This window comes from Dipodomys spectabilis, unplaced genomic scaffold (assembly GCF_019054845.1).
Source record: "Dipodomys spectabilis isolate Male_0828 unplaced genomic scaffold, ASM1905484v1 ptg000040l, whole genome shotgun sequence".
NCBI lineage: Eukaryota > Metazoa > Chordata > Mammalia > Rodentia > Heteromyidae > Dipodomys > Dipodomys spectabilis.
Window position 1 is genome coordinate 850829 of NW_024870717.1, and position 22113 is coordinate 872941.

General features: G+C 39.8%; 1 pseudogene; it reads left to right on the plus strand.

Moving 5' to 3' along the window:
- Positions 1 to 21769: 21769 nt before the first annotated feature.
- Positions 21770 to 21866, plus strand: LOC122106429 (annotated as a pseudogene).
- The last annotated feature ends 247 nt before the right edge of the window (positions 21867 to 22113 follow it).

The window sequence follows — 22113 nt, forward strand, 5'->3', positions numbered from 1 at the left end:
GCATGAGGCCCTGGGCCCGATTCCTCAGCACCACATAAGCAGAAAAAAAAGCTGGCAGTAGCACTGTGGCTCAAGAGGTGGAGCACTAGCCTTGAGGTGAAGAGCTGAGGGACAGCACTTGGCCCCAAAGTTCAGGCCCAGGAGGGGATCAAAAAAAAGTATATAAGGAATATCTTTTCCAGGACTGAGGCTTGAATTCAGACCCCCTAAGCAGAGGGAATGTTGGGAGATCCTGAGATACTCGTTTCTGGACCTGGGAAAGTCATGGAATGTGATCGATCTCATCCTTAAATCAGTAGTTCGTACATGATACAAGTAGGAAATGATAGGCAAGACTCATGGGTATCGATTATTTGTAAAGAACAGTTGATGAAGCATGACAATAATCATCACAGTCATGAATGGAGGCATCAGGAAAGATCCAAGAATCGGTAGTCACACAGATTGGATTCCACCACAGGTTACCATCTCTCCTACTCTATACAAATGTGTACTTATTTGCATACTACCTTCACCTTATATGAATGGATGACTGTTGTGCTGCCGGCTCTCCCCTTGGGAGCGGGGGCTCAATTGCAGGTCCTTGGAAAGGCCTAGCTCCTTCGTGGCTGAAAGGCTGGTTTGCTCATGTGGACCCATTCACCACTTGGTCCTGCTAGGTCTCGAGTTCAGATTCCCCGCCCTTCCAAAAGATTCAGCTTTATATCAGAAGTCAATCGTTGCACCTGTTTTCTTTCCTGTGCAAGTCCTCTATCTCAGCTAGGGTGGAGAATGCATGGGCCACCCTGTAGCCATGGTAATAAGTTATCCATGTCAGCCCAGTTATACCTGTCATCATATACTCAAGAAAATACACAATACACCCATGAATAGCATACAAAAAAAGAGAATAACCAAACTCAATGCATGATGCAGTCCACACACAGATGTGAATATACATTCCATGTTTCAATGATCATTGAGGACTATTTTGGCCTTCGTGGGGCTCGAACTCAGTTCCTGGGAACGGCCCAGTTCCTTAGTGGCTCACAGTCTGGTGTGATCACGTGGACCAATTGGGCATTTGGGCCACCTAGGCGCAAAGTTCGAATCCCAGCTCTGACAAAAATTCACCCTGATGTGAAAAGCCAGTCGTTGCACCTGTTTTCCTGGGTTGTGCAAGTTCTGGGTCTCAGCTAGGAAGGAGAATGTATACACAACTCCATACTCATGGTAATAGGTTGTCATCCAGTTCACCACAGTTATATTTGTCATCCTATAATCAAGGAAATACAGAATACATCAATGAACAAGACACAAAACAAAGAGAATGAGTACACCAAAGGCACGATGCCGCCCACCCATGATTGGAAATATAGATCCTCTATTTAATTATGAATTTACAACTATATTGGCCCCCACCAGGGCTCCATCTCAGGTCCCAGGAATGGCCTAGTTCCTTAGTGGCTCACAGCCTGTTGTACTCACCATGACCCATTCACCAATTGGGCCTGCTAGGCTTTGAGTTCAAATTCCTGCACTACCAAAAGATTCATTCTGATTTGAGAATCTTATGGTGGCACATGTTTTCCTGTCTTGTGAATGACCTGGGTCTCATTGAGGATGGAGAAGGCTATATAGGCAACTCAGCCATGGGAATAGGTTGTCATCCATGTCAGCACAGTTATATCTGTCACCCCATACACAATAAAATACACAATGCATCCATGAATAAGACACAAAATAGAATAACTACATTGAATGCAAGATGTATACCACATCTGTAGGTAAAGAGAAATCCTATGTTTAAAAAAGGTGGGCTTGCTATTTTGTCCAGTGCTGGGGTTTCAAATCAGGCCCTGCACAAGGCCTGACATTTTAGTCTTCAAAGATGGTGACCTTCCTCTTCCCCCACAGTGCAACAGAGTTACCCAGACATGAGCTCAAATCCCAGCACTGACAAAAGATTCATCCTGATGTCAGAAGCCAGTCGTTGTGCCTTTTATCCTGTGAAAGTCCTGGATCTCAAATATGATGGAGAATGCATAGACAACCCAGTAACCATGGGAACAAGTTGTCATCCATGTTAGCACAGTTATTCCTGTCACCAAACTTATTAAAATGCACAATACCGCCATGTATTAGAGACAAAATAAGGAGAATAATTGCACTGAACACAAGATACTGTCCACACATGTATGTCAATATAGATCCTATGTTTAAATTATGAATTTATGACTATAGTGGACAATCCTGGGGATCAATGTCAGATTCTGGGAATGGCAACACTACTTACTTGCTCACAGGTTCATATGATCACCTTGACTGATTGGCCAATTGGCTTTGCTCTGCCCTGAGTTCAGATCCCAGCACTACCAACAAGTGGATCTTGGAGTAAGAAGGAAAGTGTGACACATTTTTTCCTTTTCTCTGAGAATCTTGGGGATCAGGCATGATGGAGAACATTTCTACAAATCTAGATGTTCTGTGATAGGTTGTAATCAATGTAATAAACAGAATGCGTTTCATCATAGTAAAATCAATGTTAAATAAATGAATAAAACAAAAGATACAAGGAACAACCACACCAAACATGTACGGACTGAACATCTACAGGTAAGTATAAATCCTATCTTTACAATATATATATATATATATGGTATGTTTTCCAGGGCTGGATCTTGAATTCAGTACTAGTGAACAGGCCTGACATTTTTATCTTCATGTAAGGTGATTTTCCCTTTTATCCACTTTGCTGCAGTTTTGCCCAGATCCTCAGTTCAAATCCAAAGCCTGTAAGAATAAACTGTGTGAATTACAAGCCAGGGAGCTTATTTTTTTCTCAACATGGGGCTTGAACTCAGGTCGTGGCAAGTCTGCCTCAGCTTCGATCACCCTAGGATGGGGTGAAGCCACTGGACACGCAGGTGCTCCTGTGATCCTAGAACCCCAGGTATTGCAGGGAAAACAATGCACTGAAAAAAATGTGGCCTTTTATGTTTTCTTCCTTTGCACAGTGACCCTTCTTGGTCTGAATGACACTGTTGCAAAGGGTACTTCATCTTGCATTGCTGAAGGCTGACAGACTATAAGGGAAGCCATAGGCCCATGTGGCAACATAGGCCCTCATTTCAAATCCCCGTCCTGACACCAACCAATGGCAAGAGATACTAAGAAACTGGTTCCCATCCAAAGGAATAACACTGGAATTTTGTCAATGTCACAGTTGATTGAGTTAATCGTGCATGATGATCCTATAAAATTAAACAGCATCATTTCAGAAGGCTGGTTGATTTATTTAATATTTATGAAGCATTAAAAGAAAATTATTACTTATAGGTACACAATAATTTTAGGACACTGAGTGCTTACATTAATAATTTAAGTATTTAAACAATAACATTAATTACATGGACACGTAATGAATACACAGGAATTGGTAGGAATATAGTCTATACAACTGAATAATCTATAGACAGCTCTGGCACTCTATGAAGATATATATTTATTAGCATACTGCCATCTGCATGTCAATCTGTTTTTATTTTGTTAACCCCTGGGGCTCATTCTCAGGTCCTGGGAACATTCTGTCAGCTCATATTGCCCCAGGATGGCCTGTTGACACTCACCCATTCTGCATGCTTCACAAGATTCTGGCCACAACCCCATTCTTTCTTGTTCCTTTCTGACCAATGGGATACAAGAATGCTGGCCACGCCCACATTGCATGCTGCCAGGTAGCACTGAGGTTCCCTGTTAGTTTACAACACTACCAGTAGTTGAGGAAGGTAGAGGTGGCTGAATGGTGAGGGAGAGTCTCAAGGTGTCTTTGGAATATAGAAGGAAATTGATGCTCCTACCCCCACCCGGGCCCTTCCCTCCCTCCATGTGGTGCCAGGTTTCAAAACTCAGGCAATGGCTTGCTGCCAACAGGCCTAAATCCCCGACCTGGTCCCTGCCCCTAGTCTTTTGCTCTGGACCCATGTGTCTGCAATGCTGCTGCCATCACTGCTGCCCCACTTGGAGCAGCTGCCAACAGCTTCTCTCAGCAGCACAGGTGTGTAGCCGCCCCAACACCAACTCAACCCGGGTCAAACACCCTTCTGGGGGCACCATGACCCCCCCCTCCCCCAGGGTGTTTCCTCTCCACGGCTCTGATGAGCCATCTTTCTGGCTTTAGCATTTCTGAGATAGAAACTAAATATATGCTCAGTCTGGGCTGGATCACGATCCTCCTGTGAAAGGTATGCTCCATCAGGCCTGGTCCTCTGTAATTGGGATGGTAGACACGTGGTACCATGCTCAGTCATTGGTTAAGAAGGATTATCCCAAACTCAGTCCACAACAGCGGATTCTTGACCACACATGAAGCTCTTGGTAGGGCCTCAACCATTGGACCTCAGTCTCCTCACAAGACAATTGTAAGGAAACAAGGGATTTATGCAGAGAGATCTCTGGAGAATGGCTATGCAGTGAGGGAGCAGCCTTCAGGTATGGTTTTGGCAATTCTGTGAGCATATTTCAGAAAGATACCAGAAAGGGCTCAGGTGGGGCCTGTTATTAATCGTGCAACAGGTGTGGGCTTAGGAACCTAAACATGGCTCTCTTTCATTATTACCCTATCCCCATGAGGAAGGGGATCCTTCACTTTGTTCAGTTTTGCAGCTGGGGAAACCGAGCCACAGAGAAGCCAGGTGACCTACTTATGACCTCAAGTTCAGAGGAAGCTCAGCCTGACTTCTCTACCATGCTCCCTAGGACAATTGTTGCTATTCAGTCCACTTCTTGTGTTGAGAAGTCCACTTCTTTTCTGTCGTGGGTCTTGAACTCTAGGATTGGGCACTGTTTCCGAGCTCCTCAGCTCAAGCCTAGCTCTCTATCACTTGAGCCCACAGTGCCCCTTCCAGTTTTCTGGTGGTTCTTTGGAGATAAGATTCTCACAGACGTTTCTGCCTGAGCTGTCTATGAACCATGATCCTCGTATCTCAGCCTCCTGTTTAGTTAGTATTAGAGTTCTAAGCCACCTGCACAGGATCTAACTGTAATTCTGGTTTTCTCTGTCTGTCTGTCCATCCATCTGTCTGTCTGTCTGTCTCTCTCTCTCTCTCTGTCTGTCTCTTTCTCTCAGGAACTGGTTGAATGGGTGCTGTAGGAGGTGGCCCAACGTCCCCAGGTGGCTGGAACCCAAGATGGCCTATGCATTCTGGAGGTGGGCTATGGGTCAGGAGCTGTCTCACTCAGCATGTTGATACATCTCCATGAGGTAAGCTCTCTGTGCCCTTTCTAGACTGTGAGGGAGGATTATTCATTGTCCATCTAGACTTACTGGATTTATACATTATACATGAGTACACTGAGTCAAACTTTGTAAGTTCTCTGTAAATTAAGGCAAATTTTAAATGGGAAGATGGTTTTAAGAACAATCTTTTTGTGAGTGTAAGTGCTGTTCATTATTTCCCAAGTGTACATGAGCTAACAGTAAGGAAAACAATAGCAATAATAGGAGAAAGATAAGTTCTGTGTTTAAGTATAAGGTTCAATACAATATAGAAGACTACAAATAAGGCAACATTGAAACAATAAATCCAATTCCAGTCTGTAGATTTATGGGAGTGATATACAGAAACAAGATTCCTACGTGGAACATGAAGTATGAGGCCACTCCCATTCTAAATCATGCTTACTAATCATGCAACTTTGTAGAAAGTAGAATGGAAGGATAATCCTGTTTCCAAAGAAGTCAGATATAAGAGCATGGATTTAACTGGAAAAAAAAAAAGTTCATCTTGTGAGAGCAGGGAGTATACTAGCAATGAACTGGTGGCTAAGATCACATTTCTTTTATTTTTTCTTTACATATATGTATATTTTTTGTTGGCGGTGGTCTTGGCACTTGAACTCTGGGCCTGCGAGCTGTCTCTCTGCTATTCAGCTCAAAGATAATGCTCTACCACTTGATCCACAGTGCCATTTCCAGTTTTTTAAGTTAATTGGAGAAAAAAGTCTCTGGGACTTTTATACCTGGGCTGGCTATGAACCCCAATCCTCATATCTCACAACAACCCAGCTTACGATCACATTTCTAACAGTGTACACTCAGGATACGTAATGTGTGTGTTCATCTATCTTTATAAGAATTCTTGAGTTAGGGGTTGGGAAGGTGGCTCAGTCGTAGAGTGCTTGCCTTGAATGAATGAGGCCCTGGGTTCGATTCCTCAGAATCACATAAGCCAAAAAGAAAAAAGCCGAAAGTAGTGCTGTGACTCAAGTGGTACAGTGCTAGCCTTGAGCTGAAGTGCTGAGGGAAGCGCCCAGGCCCAGAGTTCAGACCCCATGACCGGACCCCAACCAAAACAAAACAAAAAAAAGACTTCTTGAGTTAAAAATCTGGGCTACAGCTTAGACATTACTCTCACAAAAACATTTGTAGTTTCAAAGTTGATACTCCTGGAGAAATAAATCCTCAGAATGTAAAGGAGTCTGGGATTTTCAGTTTGCATCCAGCCTGGGCAGAACAGTCTTTGCAACAGTACATATAATAAAGCAGCCAAAACCTGGATTGAAAGAATGGCTTAGGTGATGGAATACCAGTTATGAGCAAGATTGCTAAATAAGAGCTTGAGGTTTTTGCATACATACATACAAACATACACAAACACACAGAGGCACTTATATGTGCACACACAAATGCACAAATGAAACAACTCTCAGAATGTGTAGAAAAGTTAGGAAACAATAAATATATGTCCTGAATAAGACTAGAATCAAGTGATAATTTTTAATATTAGGAAGTCCTCAAGTGAACTTCCTTCAAATAAGTTTGAGAATATTACATAGGTAGGGACCAGAGATAGGAAGAGAGTCAATTAATCATTATTAAAGGGATCGCATCCATGGAGGAATGAATCAGAGACCCCGAAGGTGCAACTGAAAATATTCATAACCTGTATCAAATGTTAGAAAATCTTTGAAAATAGTAGATAAACAGTCTGAACAGTCACTATGGTGTATAATATCACTGGAGAAGTTCAGAATTGGTAGTTTGTGTCTAGATTAAATAAACCAAGAAACTATGGCAGGGCAATGTGATGCAAGCCTAGAATTCTAGCACTGAGGTTAAGACAGGAGATTAGAGAGTTGAATTACATAGTGATACCTTCCCTGGACCAGGTAGTATAATTTTGTCTTAATAAAACAAAACAAAAAAGAAAGGAATACATAGTTGGAAGTTTGGGCTAATTTTTGTCATTATGTTTTGAGAAGTCAAATTTCCTGTTGAAATGCAACTCATAATTAATCCTCACTTGTGTTTTAAATTCTCTCTTCATTACAGAAAATTCCTAGATGCAAAATGACTCATGATTCCCATCCAAAATTTCAAAAAGTAAGTAATCATCATTCTGTTGTATCCTAAAGAAATGATGAAGGATTACAAAAACTTAAGCCTGGAAAAACAGCAAAGTTCGTCTAATGTAGTATTTTGAAGATCTTGCTAAATTAAAATTTAGATTTAAAATAAATATTTTGATTTTGTTTGTAATTTCATATGCTATAGTATTCTACAAAATTCTTTTTAAGTAGAGTGTTTAATTGACAAATTCACAAATGATTTTGCATTCTACTTGCCCAGAATATTCTTTCAAGAGAGTTATAATTAGAACTTATTTAAGATAAGTTTTAATTAATAGATAATTAAAATAGTTCATGTATAAAATGATAATGTGAATGTTGTAGACAGAGTTGCCAAAAATTGATGATATTAATTTATAAATTATAATAAGAGCAATTTTTTGAGGCTTTGGTATAACATGGTGTGAAGAGAATAATCGTGTGACATCTTCTTTCTTCTACCTGTATGTAACACAAGAAGCAATTTCCTTAATTATTTGCCACTGTATAAAATGAGAAAAATGTTAGGTTTGGGGTTTGTTTTTATTTTTGTTTTTGTTTTATTGGTTTGTCCTAGGGCCTGAACTCTGGTTCTGGACACTGTCTCTGAGCCTGTTTATGCTCAAGGCTCGTGCTCTACCACTTGAACCTCAATGCCACTTGTGTATTATTTTTGCTGATAAGTTTATTGGAGATAAGAATCTAGGGAATCTTCCTGCCTGGGTGAGCTTTGAACTGTAATCTTCCAATCTTAGCATCCACAATTTATATGAGAGTTAAAAAAGTATAAATATAAATAATATTTGCAAGTGTTCCGATCTCAAGAATACCAGTGGGGGGAAAATGATGCAACACAGTTTATTGTGGTGTTATTTCCAGAACATGTATGGCATCACATTAGCAGAGTTGTATTTTTTTTCACAATAGAGATAAGCTATTCATGATGTGAATTAAGGGAAGTTTGAGGTGCACCCTAAAAATTCTAGACTGTTGGGATAGGATGTCTCTATAACATAAATATTGGGATTGGTTGTCATAAAAATAATAGCTTACTTTGATAAACAATTGCTTACTCCTGAAGAATTATTACGTATGCTACATAGTTTTATCCTCTACCAGAATGTGGTTATTTTTCTGTTGACTCTCAGTCTGTAACACCACATTAGAAAATGCATCTATTGCAGAATTACATAACATGCAAGCCGGTACCGTTTTGAATCTCTCAAGTATGGAATCTTCCGAATTTGAAAATGAGTAATTATTAGTCATTGGAATGATGAAGAACACATATATCCTGTCTTCTTAACAACTTATTTACTTTTAAAAGTTATAGGTTTCCATAGAATTAAACTGTTTTGGCTTTTAATATGAGAAACTACTATATTTATTCTTTTTTCAAAATATTGGTAAGTATATTGTGAAAGTATTGTCTAGTCAGACAGCATTCAAGTTGATGGTCCTCTGATTAAAAAGGGATAATTACTTCAAATTAGACGACAAACAGTATTGATTTTTAAAAAGTTACTACATAAAGAATAATATTTACTCTACCAATACAGTGAAATTTTATTTCATGCAGCTTATTTTTTAAATCTAATTTTATTGTCAAAGTGATGTACAGTGGTGTTACAACAATTTTAAGGTAGTGAATACATAACTTTTCAAACTTGTTACCCCCTCCCTCATTTTCTTCAGTTTTCCTTCACCCCAATACCCCTCACAAGTTGTAATGTACATTTCCAACATATTGTCTTGTGAGTATTGCTATTGCATTGGTTTGCCTTTGTCCTTTGTCTCACCATTTTGTTGTTCCTCTTCCCTTCTCTAATTAAGGTAAATATATACACAATACACAGGCTACCAAAATCAAATACAGCAGGGAATAAAGCATATGGGAAAAATCCAAAAGAAAATAGAAATCACATAGTACATTAAAAGCAACAACCGCAAATAATATTCTCTGTTTCCATATCTTGGAGTTCATTTTGTTCAGAATCAGCTTATAAGGTTATATATATACATAACACAGACACTGGAAAATAAAAGTTTCATGGACACTATATCATGAAAACACCATGTTAACTGTTTTTGATGGTAAAGTTGGAGTTAGGATTGGTGAATTCGCAGTTCCAATAAAGGAATTTCAAAAGAGTTTTAAAATTATAACAGGTAAATATTAATTTATTCAAACTTTTTAAAAACTTAGCCTATTATGAAAACTTAAAATTGCCTGAGAAAATAGGCGTTCATGCAAAGTAATCCATGGAGACTTAGCTGAGAGGGAGCAATGTGGGTGAAGATGGCTCATTTTCACACTAAACAAACAAGCCTCAGAAACCTTGCTATAAATCCTTTAGGTTCCCTTGAGAATTGTACTTACCCAGGAAATCTACTCTTACTGTGTGAAACAAGGTTGTAGTAGAATTTAAATTCAAAGTTCTTAAAAAAAAACACATCAAAATTTGTGAATTGACTTTAATTACCAAACAGTATTTCTCTGAAAAAGATAATGTAGGTCCAAATATTTAGGGAGAAAGTGTCCTCAACAATGAAAGAAGGTATTGGGTTTACACTTTTCTGTTTGAAATTATTTCCAAAATGTCTTTGCACGTGAAGCACTGAACCACAGAAAAAAATATGATTGACTACTTGAAACCAATGATTTCACACTTCTTAGTAGCTCACAAAATATAATATCCTTATTAACATGAGATAGAGAAGACTTTTCTCTTTACATAAGCCAAAAAGTTTTGGGATCAAAAAAGAATTGAGCAAATTGAAAAGGCAAGAACACGTATTCTTAGAAGCCCTAGCTAAGCAAATTGGCTTCAGCAGGGGAGGGAGGCCAAACTTTTTGATATACATTGTCTTAATATTTTTGCTACCTATAATGATTTTACAGAACCTATTTAGCTCAATACAATGCAGAACAGATTGAATGAAGACATGAAAATAAATTCCACATCCAAATAAAAGAGTTTTGAAAGGAAAACCATGAAGATGTAGTGTGGGTAGAGCCGGTCAGATCTGGTTGAGTCAGGTAGAGTAGCAGTTGAAGCACACTTCTTGCTCATAGAGAACTGACCCACAGGCATGTCTGCCTAGCTTGCCAGCCATGAGCTGTCCATGCTCCCTACATGCCCCCGGGGGACCAATCAGTGCCTGTCACCAAGCAGTACCAATCACAATTGCCTTACATCAACTCCCCGCTAAATAATTGGCTGGGAAGGGCTCAGGAGGTTGGGAAGTCTAGGGCTTTAAAATCACCCCCTTGTGCAGAAATAAACGAGACCTGCTTAACCCTGTTCTCCCAATGTGTGTTCCTTGTGGGCTTCGTCCATGCTTACCTCCTGCCAGAGATCTAGCCCTACAAGTGGTTCCCACCGAGGGGCTAGATTGCTTTCAGCAGATGGACGGTTTAGGGTCTAGTGTAAGGTTAATGCCTCCATGGGCAAACTTCCCCCGACAGCACGAGAGCCTCAATCACGAGCACTTGTTGCCCTGCTCAGGAGTAGGCAGATAAAAGTAACAAAAATGAAGCTAGTTTAATATGGGAAATAGTGAGTGAATTGTGTCCCTGGACTGACTCCGGGGAAATTTGGGATCCAGACAGGTGGACCCACGTCCTTCACGCAGCTCATAAAAAGGAAGTCCGTGAAGGCGCTGAGCTGCCCCTAACCTTTTACCACATCATAGTAGCTATTCAAGCCTGCCTGTCAGGGAAAGAAGAAGGGGAATCTCTGCAGGCATTTAACACCTCGCTGCAAGAAGAAACAGAACAAAAGGAAAATTGCGAAGCTGCTCAAGCACTCACATCTTCTTGTGACACAGCAAACAATTCCAGCAAGAACACAGATAACCAACAACTTCCACTATCAGGTGACCCAGGGGGCTGGCCAGCTATGCTTTTAAAACCTCCTCCCCCACACTATCAGTCCCAGGAAGCCTGCCCAATCACTTCTTTTGGCTGTTTAGGCCAGCCTGGGAACTCCCCTCAGAAAACTGTATCCTTGGGCAGAGATATACAACTTTGCCCAAGAACAAAAACCCATTGTTCCCCCTGTAATACAACAGTTGTTAATGGGCCCCACAACTATCGTGGCAATGACAGCCAAGCCTATAATTGAACCCCAGTTCGTGTTCCCGGTAAACGTCCACTGAACCTCTGCATGACCTAATCAATGGTACCCCCATGACCCAAAAGTACTTGACAAATACTGGGCCGCTGTCAGGCAAGATGGGTTAAACTCCCCGAATGTTCAACAGATGCTCGAAACCCTTAGCACTGACATTAACTACCCCATGATTGGAATAGCTTAATGAACACAGCATTATCTTCAGGGTATTCCTTTGATGGAAGGCTGCTTTTTATGATGAATGTGAACAACAAAGCGCATGAAGTATCACTGCCAGAGGTCAGGATGCCGCCATGGGGGGCCCTGATTGCTTAAAAGGGGAGGGCGCTTTTGCATCTACTGCCACACAAGCAGTGGCATATCCGCAGTACTTTGACCAAGTACGCCTCTGTGTATTGAGCATGGTCTCCTCAGTCCCTTCTAAAGAAGGGGACAAACAACTTAAACCCTTCATACAACGTCCCAATGATCCTTTCACTGACTTCGTTGCCTGTGTTCAAGAAGCAGTGGCCTGGAAAGTATCCCACACTGGAGTCCGAGATGCGCTAATCAAGAGCCTAATATGGGAAGGGGCCACAAAGGAATGCAGAAAAGCCATTGCCTGTGACCGAAATGGGGAGATCACTGATTGCATCCTAGCCACCAAAGATTTGGGGACATCAACTCATGCTGAGTACCCTTGCACTGCCTTTAGCCTCTATGACTGCCAGTGCTCATGCGCCCCCTAATGGCAAATTGGGAAATCGACCTTGTTGGGGATGTGGCAGAACTGGTCATTTTATAAAGGATTGCCCATCACTCTGGGGCTCACCCAAAAGAAAACAACCTCCTTCTGTAGGTCTTACATGCAAAAACGGTTTTCATTCGGCCTCTGAATGCTGCTCTATGACTCAGCCTTTCAACTAAATAAGGGGCAGTCCTCAGCCCCGACCACAATAGGACAAAGGCAACAGCCACCACCTCAAGTGTTATGGACTATTCCTATCCAAAATGGAAAAGCTAGAATGAAACTTAAAATCAATGGAACAGAATTTAAGGGCATCATTGATACGGGAGCTGACTGCAAAGTCCTTAGAAAAGATGAAGTAGAAGGGTTGGAATGGAACCTAATTCCTGGCCCTTGCATACAAGGTGTCGGTGGAAAAACAGATTCCCTCCATGTCCAATGGCCTATAAGATGGGAAGACTGTGGTGGGGCCACCGGGGCTTTTAAACCTCTTGTTGCCCCTTGCCTTTCATGCAATCTTTGGGGAAGAGATTTCCTCACTAATATGGGTACTCTGATAACAACAGATGATAAGGCTTTTTATGAAGACATCATAACCGATCGAGTCATTAATCACCTACAGTACCCCCAATTCTAATGGCCACTGTTGCGTGACAAGACCAGTTCCACTCCAATGGGACATGACCAAACCCATTTGGGTTGAATAGTGGCCTATTTCCTCTGAAAAGCTCCCTAATCTCCAGGCTCTAGTGGACGAGCAACTAAAGAAGGGACACATAGGACCTAGTATCATCCCCACAATTCCCCATTTTTATTATCCAAAAACGGGCTCAAGGAAAGTGGAGATTTCTCCTTGATCTACGTTCCATTGTCATATACAAAAGATAGGAACGCTTCATCCTGGACTTCCACATCCTTCTGCAATACCCAAACATTGGCACATTGCCATTATTGACATCAAGGACTGCTTTTTTCCACCCCCCTACATCCCAAAGCTAAAGAATATTTTGCCTTCTCAGTATGGGAACCTAATTGTCAACTACGCACTTGTGGATATATATGGAAAGTTCTCCCTAAAGGTATGAAAAATAGCCCTACTATATGTCAGGTGTATGTTGCCCATGCTATTCAGTCTTTGCTTTCCAAATGCTTTTGTGTCCGTTACATGGATGACATTTTAATAGCACATAAGATGTTACAACCATGCAAACCTGTTTAACACAACTCAAGGAGAGCCTTACAGTGCTGGGCCTTCATATTGCCCACAAAAACATTCAACTCAAAGCCCCTTATGCCTATCTTGATACCATGTAAATCAAACAATTACCCCAAATGAGCCTCATATTGTCATTAAATCTCAATATACTTTAACTGAATTACAAGAATTATGTGGACATATCAACTGGGTATGCAATTTTATGCATCTCCCCACCCAACAACTCCAACCGTTATTTCAATTGCTTCAGGGACCCTCTAAACCAACTTCGCTTCGTGTACTTTCACCTGATGTTCAACAAGTTTCACAACAGGTCGCTGATTGATTATGGTCAACACCCTTGGTGTTTTTAGATACCACCCAAGGAATCATCCTAATTATATTAAATAATAATGGCCTAATGGTGGAACAGACGCAAACCCATGCTGTGTTACAATGGATACACCTTGCCACTTCCCAATTACCAAAAATTAGCACTTCCATTACCATGCTATGCAACCTGGCCATCAAAGGCACGGAATGATGCCATCAAACTTATGGCAGATTCCCAGACCATCTGATATGGCACATTACAAAACAATCTTTGATTTCCTAACAACCGAAGAGGCATTAGCCTTACAAGTCATCCACTACTATTTTAACATTGATAATCATATGCCCAAAAACCACGTTTTAAAAGTTACCCAAGAACTCCCACTTTCATGGAAATGTTGTACTCGTCTCAATGGGCAACCTATCCATCAAGCCATTGTACTTTTTACCGATGTTAACAAAAATATTATGGGTTTTACAATGCCAATACTAAAAAATACAAGCTTCAACAACATTCCCTGTCTGTTCAAGCTGCTGAATTACTGGCCATTTTGCTCGCCCTTACCTCTTTCCCAAAGAACCTCTTAATATTTTTTCTGATAGTTTTTATACTGTACAAACTGTTGCCATTCTTCCTGGAGCTTTATTAAAAGATGATGGTCATGATGTAGGAAAAATAATGTGTAAACTACAAAATGTATTAGACAATCGTGTCCAACCCTCGTACATTCAACACATTAGATCTCATACTAACCTCCCCAGACCCCTAGCTCCTGGTAATGAAGCCATTGATTGTGCTGTCATACCAACTGTACTACTCACCAATATGTGCATGGACCAGGCCCGAACGTTACATGGTCATTTTCATTTACCAGCAGCTAATATCAAACAGTTATTTCCTGATTTAACACACCAACAATGCAAGCACATGATTTGGTCCTGCTCCTCTTGTGCACCTCTTTTACCCTGAGGACCACTTCAACCCATGGGAACAAATCCCAGAGGCCTTAGACCCAATAACACGGCAAATAAACATAACCCATATCCCCCAATTCAGTAAACAAAAATATGTCCATGTATGTATAGATACATTCTCAGTCTTTATAACAGCTTTAGCCTTAACAGTGAAACAACACGGCACGCTATTAAGTAACTTCTACATGCCATTACAATTATGGGTGTTCCTTGGACCCTTAAAACAGACAATGGCCCTGCTTACACCTCCATTTTCGTGAATTTTGTACCTTTTGAACATTACACACCAGACAGGTATTCCATATAACCCACAAGGCCAAGCCATTGTTGAACATAGTCATAAAGAAATCAAGACCGTTCTTTTAAAAGAAAAGGGGGAACTGGAGGGGCTAGGGCTTAAAGATCCCCAAACACAATTAAATTATTGCCTTTAACATTCACACCCACCACATGTGGTACCCCCGCATCCCTGCATTGGGGACTCATGAAAACACCTACTCTGGTCCCTTTGGTTAGATGGAGGGGCCACATCACAATAAAATGGGAGGCACTGCTCCCTTAATGGCACAAGAGAGAGGATTTCCTTGTATCTTTCCAGACACGAGTGATAAACCTGTTTGGATCCCAACTGCAGTTGTGCGACCAACCGTCACCACCTACAAACAAGATGCATCAGTTATGCTTGAACAGTGTGAGGAGGAGAAGACACAAACATGGAGCTACAGCCCATGCCATTACTTGGGGAGACCTAAAGGGTTTGGTTGAACAAGCCCAGGCTATGGCCCCCGACCCTGATCTGGGGTATAGTATTTTATTCCTCCTAATGTGTGCCATAATTACAGCCAATTCTCAATCGGTTGCAGGGCAGGGTAAGATAACTTTAGTGCCCAGCCCCCAAATCTTAATGATGGTAGGGGAGGTTACCACCATCTTCCCTCAAATGCTTTCTTCCAATGGCACGGTTGGCCTTCCTTTCTCAGCAGACGCCTTATGGCATCAAAAAACAAACCTTACTTTTAGATGGAAGGGAGCCATCTCTTTTTGTTTTACAAACGAGACAATAAAGCAATTTGATGGCTGTATCATCCCCCTCACAATAGTAATGCATGGGATGGGATGGTGGAACTACACAGGACCCTACCCCATTTGTCCCACTAGAAAAAATTGCAATCAGGCTACTGACATACCTTTTCATATGCAGTTGTGCCCACGCAGTCAGTTTGATACCTTTGGCACTCTTTGCACTCCTCTTGAGGAATTAGTGATTAGCCTTTGTGCCAATTCCTGGCAAGGCAAGTATTTGGGGACCTCGCGTTGTCCCTCTACCCGGGTATATACAACCAATCTGAAAAATACCCCAAACCCCAAAATCTAAAGGAGTTTTATGACTCTTCAGGAGGACGATTGAGAGACCTAGGAGCCCCCAGGCCAATCGTTTGCTCATCACATTCCTGCCTCTATTTGTCCCCTTTCCTATTGGCCAATACTCATCACTGTAACCAATCTGGATACCACCAGGAGTCAGGAATGGTTGTGGTTAGAGCCCCATTCTTTTTTTGTCTAGGAGACAACTCCTCCCCTACTTGCACTTTCAGCAATCACTGGCAACCCAATGACTCATATCCTTTTGCAGGTTTGGTACGTGTTCCCCCATTTATTGTTCCGGCTACTAATGACTCTCAGTTTTCCCAGATTCAATTGATTCGTCCACGCACTAAAAGAACAGTAGGATTGATCATTGCAATCGGGTCCACAATCATCGCTACAGTGGCTTCAGCCGCTGCTATATTGCTGTCCCAAGGCGTGTCCACCGTGCAACAGATAAACCAGCTCATCCCTCAACAGTCATCCATAGAATTACAACATTTACAAGTTGCCAATCATCTTAAGGGAGGCCTCCTTGTGCTCCAACAACAAATAGAATTGCTCCAAGAACAGATTACGTTTCTTCGATTAAAACAAGGAGGACTATATAATGCTATCACTATTCTGTCTGTCAGCTTTCCACTCCTGCACCCAATGTCTCTGAACTTAGTAACTACATCAAAGTCCCTAGGTCCCTTGAGTACTTAAACTTCACCCAAAACCTGCTGCATGATGTTAACCACCTAAACCAGACCACCATACAGCTTATTCCTGCTGCCTACTTTTTAGAAAATGTGCTTAAAAAGTTACAACAATGGTTTTCACCATCCTCTCTGGTCATCTGGGGAGGCCTTGCACTTGTAGGGCTTACTCTCCTAGGAATTATTAAATGCTTGTACTCCCGGCAAAAACGCTTCCAACAATGGGTCACCATAATGACGGTCCTTTTAAAAGAAAAGGGGAATTTTGTGGGTAGAGCCGGTCAGATCTGGTTGAGTCAGCTAGAGTAGCAGTTGATGCACATTTCCTGCTCATAGAGACATGACCCACAGGCATGTCTTCCTAGCCTGCCAACCATGAGCTGTACATGCTCCCTACATGCCCCCCGGGGACCAAACAGTGCCTGTCACCAAGCAGTGCCCATCATCAACTGCCCGCTAAGTATTGGCTGGGAAGGACTCAGGAGGTTGGGAAAGCTGGGGCTATAAAATCCAACCCATTTGCATAAATAAACCAGACATGCTTAAGCCTGTTCTCCCAATATGTGTTCCTCGTGTGCGTTGTTCATGCTTACCTCCTGCAGGAGATCTAGCTCTACAATGTAGCAATAGGGGAGGCCTTATAGTCCTTCACCTTCACTAGACTTGAAGCCAAGAATCTGTGATAAGTAGGAAATCCGGCAAGAGCTAAGAGGAGGACAGAGAATTAGAACATAGGAGCATTGTTCTTTTGTAACAGACACTGTCCTTCAAGGTATGGGTGATTTAACTCTATTCTTCTCCATACATCTTGTTGAGCAAATGCAAAACAAAGAAAAATAATCTATTGAAATAATTTTGCAAAGAATAACTTCACTACTCCTGATATGGTATCTATGGAGAGTCTTAAGAGAGAATATATAAGTGCAGTATTCTTCGGTTTCCTCTAAGCATTTTGTTAGCAAAATATACCTTTGAGGTTAGAAGTGATTGAACCAAAAATTGTTGGAGTACTTATTTTTGAGGGCACTTTAGACACAAGAAGACTTTCAAGGTAAAAGACAAAAGAAAAAAGTATAGCTAAATATTTGTGATCACAGCTTCTTGGACTGGTATTTTGGAGACAGAGTTTTACATTAGAGATTGTCCTCATTATCATTGATGCTGGGTTTCCGTGGCAACCAAAACCAAGGGGGAAGTTTAATGGACTCACTTGGACAAGTAAACAGCATGATAGAAAAAAAATGGAAAATAATATTTAGTGAATTATTTTGAACAATTACTTTGCCAGAACAAAGAAGGAAATATGTAATTCAAATTACTCGACATAAATTTATGAATAAAAGTAGTCAATAGAAATGAGAGAAAACATAGAGGACTGTTTCCTCTCCAGTGGTGTGATGGGATCTTGATCTTGTTACTTCCATTTTATCTTCAAAAGCTATCAAATGTGGCCCAGGACTGGAGCATCCAGTTCAGACCAAGAGAACTCGCAGAAGAGAATATTTGCAGCAGATGTAGGTGATTTATAACCTTAGACAACCTATTTAAATCTGTTAAAAATTCTCCTCTACCCCAAACTGCCCACTTTAAACAACTTTGTATGTTTTCCCAAGATTGTCCTTCATTAACTATTTAAAATTTTGAGAGGTCATAATCATATTCTATAGAGATTGCTGTTTGGTTGTGCTTTTTGTGTGTTTTTGTTTTTTGTTGTGTTTTTTCACTGAATTTCAAAATGTTGTGCTAGTGTGTTACAATTAAATATGTCCATCTAATTGTTCAATGTTCCTGGATCAGAGTCACTCCTTCTATCATTTTCAACCAACCCCTTCTACAAGATTTATTTCCAATTTACCACTTCCTTTCTCACATGTGTACATTGAGTATTCTAGCTGTACTTGACCATTGTTCCATTTTTCATTCATTCTATGTCTTTACTATTATTCCTCTCTGGTTTCAACTTCCTGATAGTCATTCTGTTCAACTGTCTGTTAGTACTTTGAAAGGTTTATATACATTCCATGGAGTTTCAATTCTGCATATATTTAAACTGATGTCAGCTTAAATTCCCATAATTCATTCATCTGAAGTAACAATTTGCAAAACTGGAGACATGAAGCACCTAGACATGATTTTATTCCCCTCCATTTGGAAGATTACTCATTAGTCAAAAAGAAAGTTGAAAAATGGCTTAGAATGTATTCCTTACTAACAGTTTTATAAATGGCTTTGTACAGTGGTTTGTGATTATTTTATTTTACACGGGATAATATTTTCTACCACCTATGAGTTTTGGAAAAAGAAAAAAACTAAAATTTACTACTGTAGAGGAATATGATAGAAATAGAAGACAGATTTTATGTTTGTCAAATCTCTGATACGTACTCATATTCAAGACTTAAAGTCATATTTCTTACTATGTTAGATAGGGAAAACATAAAACACCATATGATAAGGCAACTATTTACGACTTTTTAAAATGTACTTATTATGTGACGAAATTTACTTTATTAGCTAATGTTTTGGTTTGAAATATGGGAGGCTGATCTAGTAATAAATTTTCGATGGCACCTACTGAAAAACACAAATGGTGAGGGGTCCTATTTCTACACTTTAATGAATGGTTGAATCTGATTGGCATTAGTGCTGGGTAAATAAATCAACTCTATTGTAACTTGCTCCCTACACTTGAAAAACTAGTAACGTCACTAAATATCATCTACTTGTAAAGTGTTATTTTGGCAAATGTGATTTTAAAAAGTTTATTTGAAAAGGAATATAGTTTCAGGAGATTAAGTGTAGGTTATCATTTGTTTTAGAATGACAACGTTTTTACACTACAGAACCAAGTTTTACTGAAGTACCAGTGTTTTGAAGCACTAAGGATCTTCTCAATTATTGTTTTTTCTGAATTATATTTGAACTCTATGACAAGTATTCCTAGCATTGGTAGACCAATTATGGATCTATCATTCCAGGAACTATTTTTTGGCCTGCTGATGCTGGACTTAAATCATTCATTAATCCTTAGGAGAGGGGTATTACAAATAATTTTGTGACATTTGTTGTCTTGTTCACTCATATGGGATGGTCTTCTGAAAATTGAAAGTTTGAATTACTGTACTTTCACATTTTGTGATCTCATCTTGCATTTTAAGTTGCCTTGCATTTTCCAATTGCTTACTGCTAATTCCTGCATTTCAAGGAATTGGAGCCCTGAAATATAGGAAATGAGAAATTGAGATGGGTCTTCAATTACTTTCTGTTGGCATGTTGCATGGGCCTAGGTGAGAACTCTTGCTCTAGTTATCTGATGACACGGATAACTGGGACTTGGGATCCTAGGTCCCGTAGATCCTGTAGAAGAATAATACCTTTTAGACATCATATCAGCAAAATTTGAGTATAATCAGTAGGAATGCTTCAGAAATATGGAGAAAAACAGTTTGGGACCAGAGAGTTTAAACAATAAACAGAGCAGAAGTGTAAAATCCCTTATAGATTAGAGGAAAACAATATTGTTTTTTTTTTTTACCATGTGAATTCAGAAGACAAAGAACACTTAGAAGGTATCACAAGTTTATACCGAAAACATTGCATTGATACTTTTTATATTCTAATATATATTCTAATCCTGATTATTTATATTCCAATCTATTTATTGGAGTAAATATCAATTAATTTGTCAAATTATCAATTAATTCCAGTAAGATTCACTGTGTGAAATATAAAATCAGCACATATAAATATAAAATACATAATTATATATAATATAAGAAAATGTTTTGCATTGTTCTGTTGTGGTTAGGGTAACAAAGGCAACTGTTTTAAAATATTATTCCATTACCTATACCTCAGTGTTTGGTAGAATTAGAACTAAAGCTTTACCATTCGGAGATGTACAGCCTAGAGGGAATAGGAAACACTGTGATTAAAACAATTTAATGCCTAATAATGAGGAGAAACATATGGACTTTTCCTGGAGCTATGGAATATAGTTTGTGATAGAAAATCATTGGTGTAAGTTCCTGCCTGGTTGGATGGTAGACAAGCCAGGACATGAGGTAATCATGCATATGAATAATTTTTTCACCTTCTTGGCTTTAGCTACTTTTGAAATGGTAGGGTGTAATAAACAATTATATTCAGAAAAAGAAAAAATACCTTCTAGTCTGAACACTTCTTTTTTTTTTTTTTTTTTTGGTCAGTCACGGGGCTTGAACTCTGGGCCTGGGCACTGTCCCTCAGCTCTTCAGCTCAATGCTAGTTCTCTACCACTTGAGCTACAGCGCCACTTCCTGTTTTCTGGTGGTTTATTGGAGATAAGAGTCTCACAATCTTTCCTGCCCAGGCTGGCTTTGAACTGTGATCCTCAGATCTCAGCCTCCTGAGTAGCTAGGATTACAGGCGTGAGCCCAGCTTCGTCTGAACAGTTCTGTCTGAACTGTTCATCTCTCTATGATCCTATGTAACTAAGATTAGTTTTGCTCCAATAAGACAATCTGTGCTGTCAGGGTAAGATATCCTGGTTGGTCTGTTCCTACATGGAGTAAGGGTAAAGTGTCAGGGAGACATTTGTGCCAGTCAGACCTCATTTGGGAAATTTTAAGCTGCAGGATTTTAGAAGTAGCTCTTAAGCAAGGCTTACTTTGAATCCATTAGCTCCACAAAGCTAAATCAGTTCATAAATAAGTATTTGAAAATCCATCACTTTTGGACGTAGGTATAAAGGCTTCAAAGTACGATCAAATTTCAAATGAGAAAGACTTAAAATAGTTATTGACAAAAATTGCAAATATGAGCAATCGAACAAACAATATAATTTTTTCCACCATACACAGAATTTTACAGAAATAAGATGAATAGCAATTTAAGGAACAATAAGGTTTCCTTGTTACAAATAGGCAACCAAGGATATATGCCTGTCTTAAGATTGCATCATTAACTACTTAAATTTACAGGATACTACATGCTTCAGCAGCACGTCTACCCGAATTACAATACAGAGATTAACATTGCTTTTGCACAAGGATGATATGAAAATTTGTGAAGTATTCTATATTTTTCGTTCTTCAGATGCAAGAAGTGAAAAACAGTTATTAAAAAGTTGATTACAAATATACAAGTGTAATAATACATGTAATTCGTAGAAATAACAGTTATTTTGTCATCAGTGTATTCAATCTTCACTTTTTTAGAAAAGCCTTTACATAGCATAACATGTATAAAACTTTTGAAATAAGATAGCATTGTCATTTTAACCTAAAGAAATAAAATTCTATAAGGACCTAGGAATTAAAGGAATCTTAAACT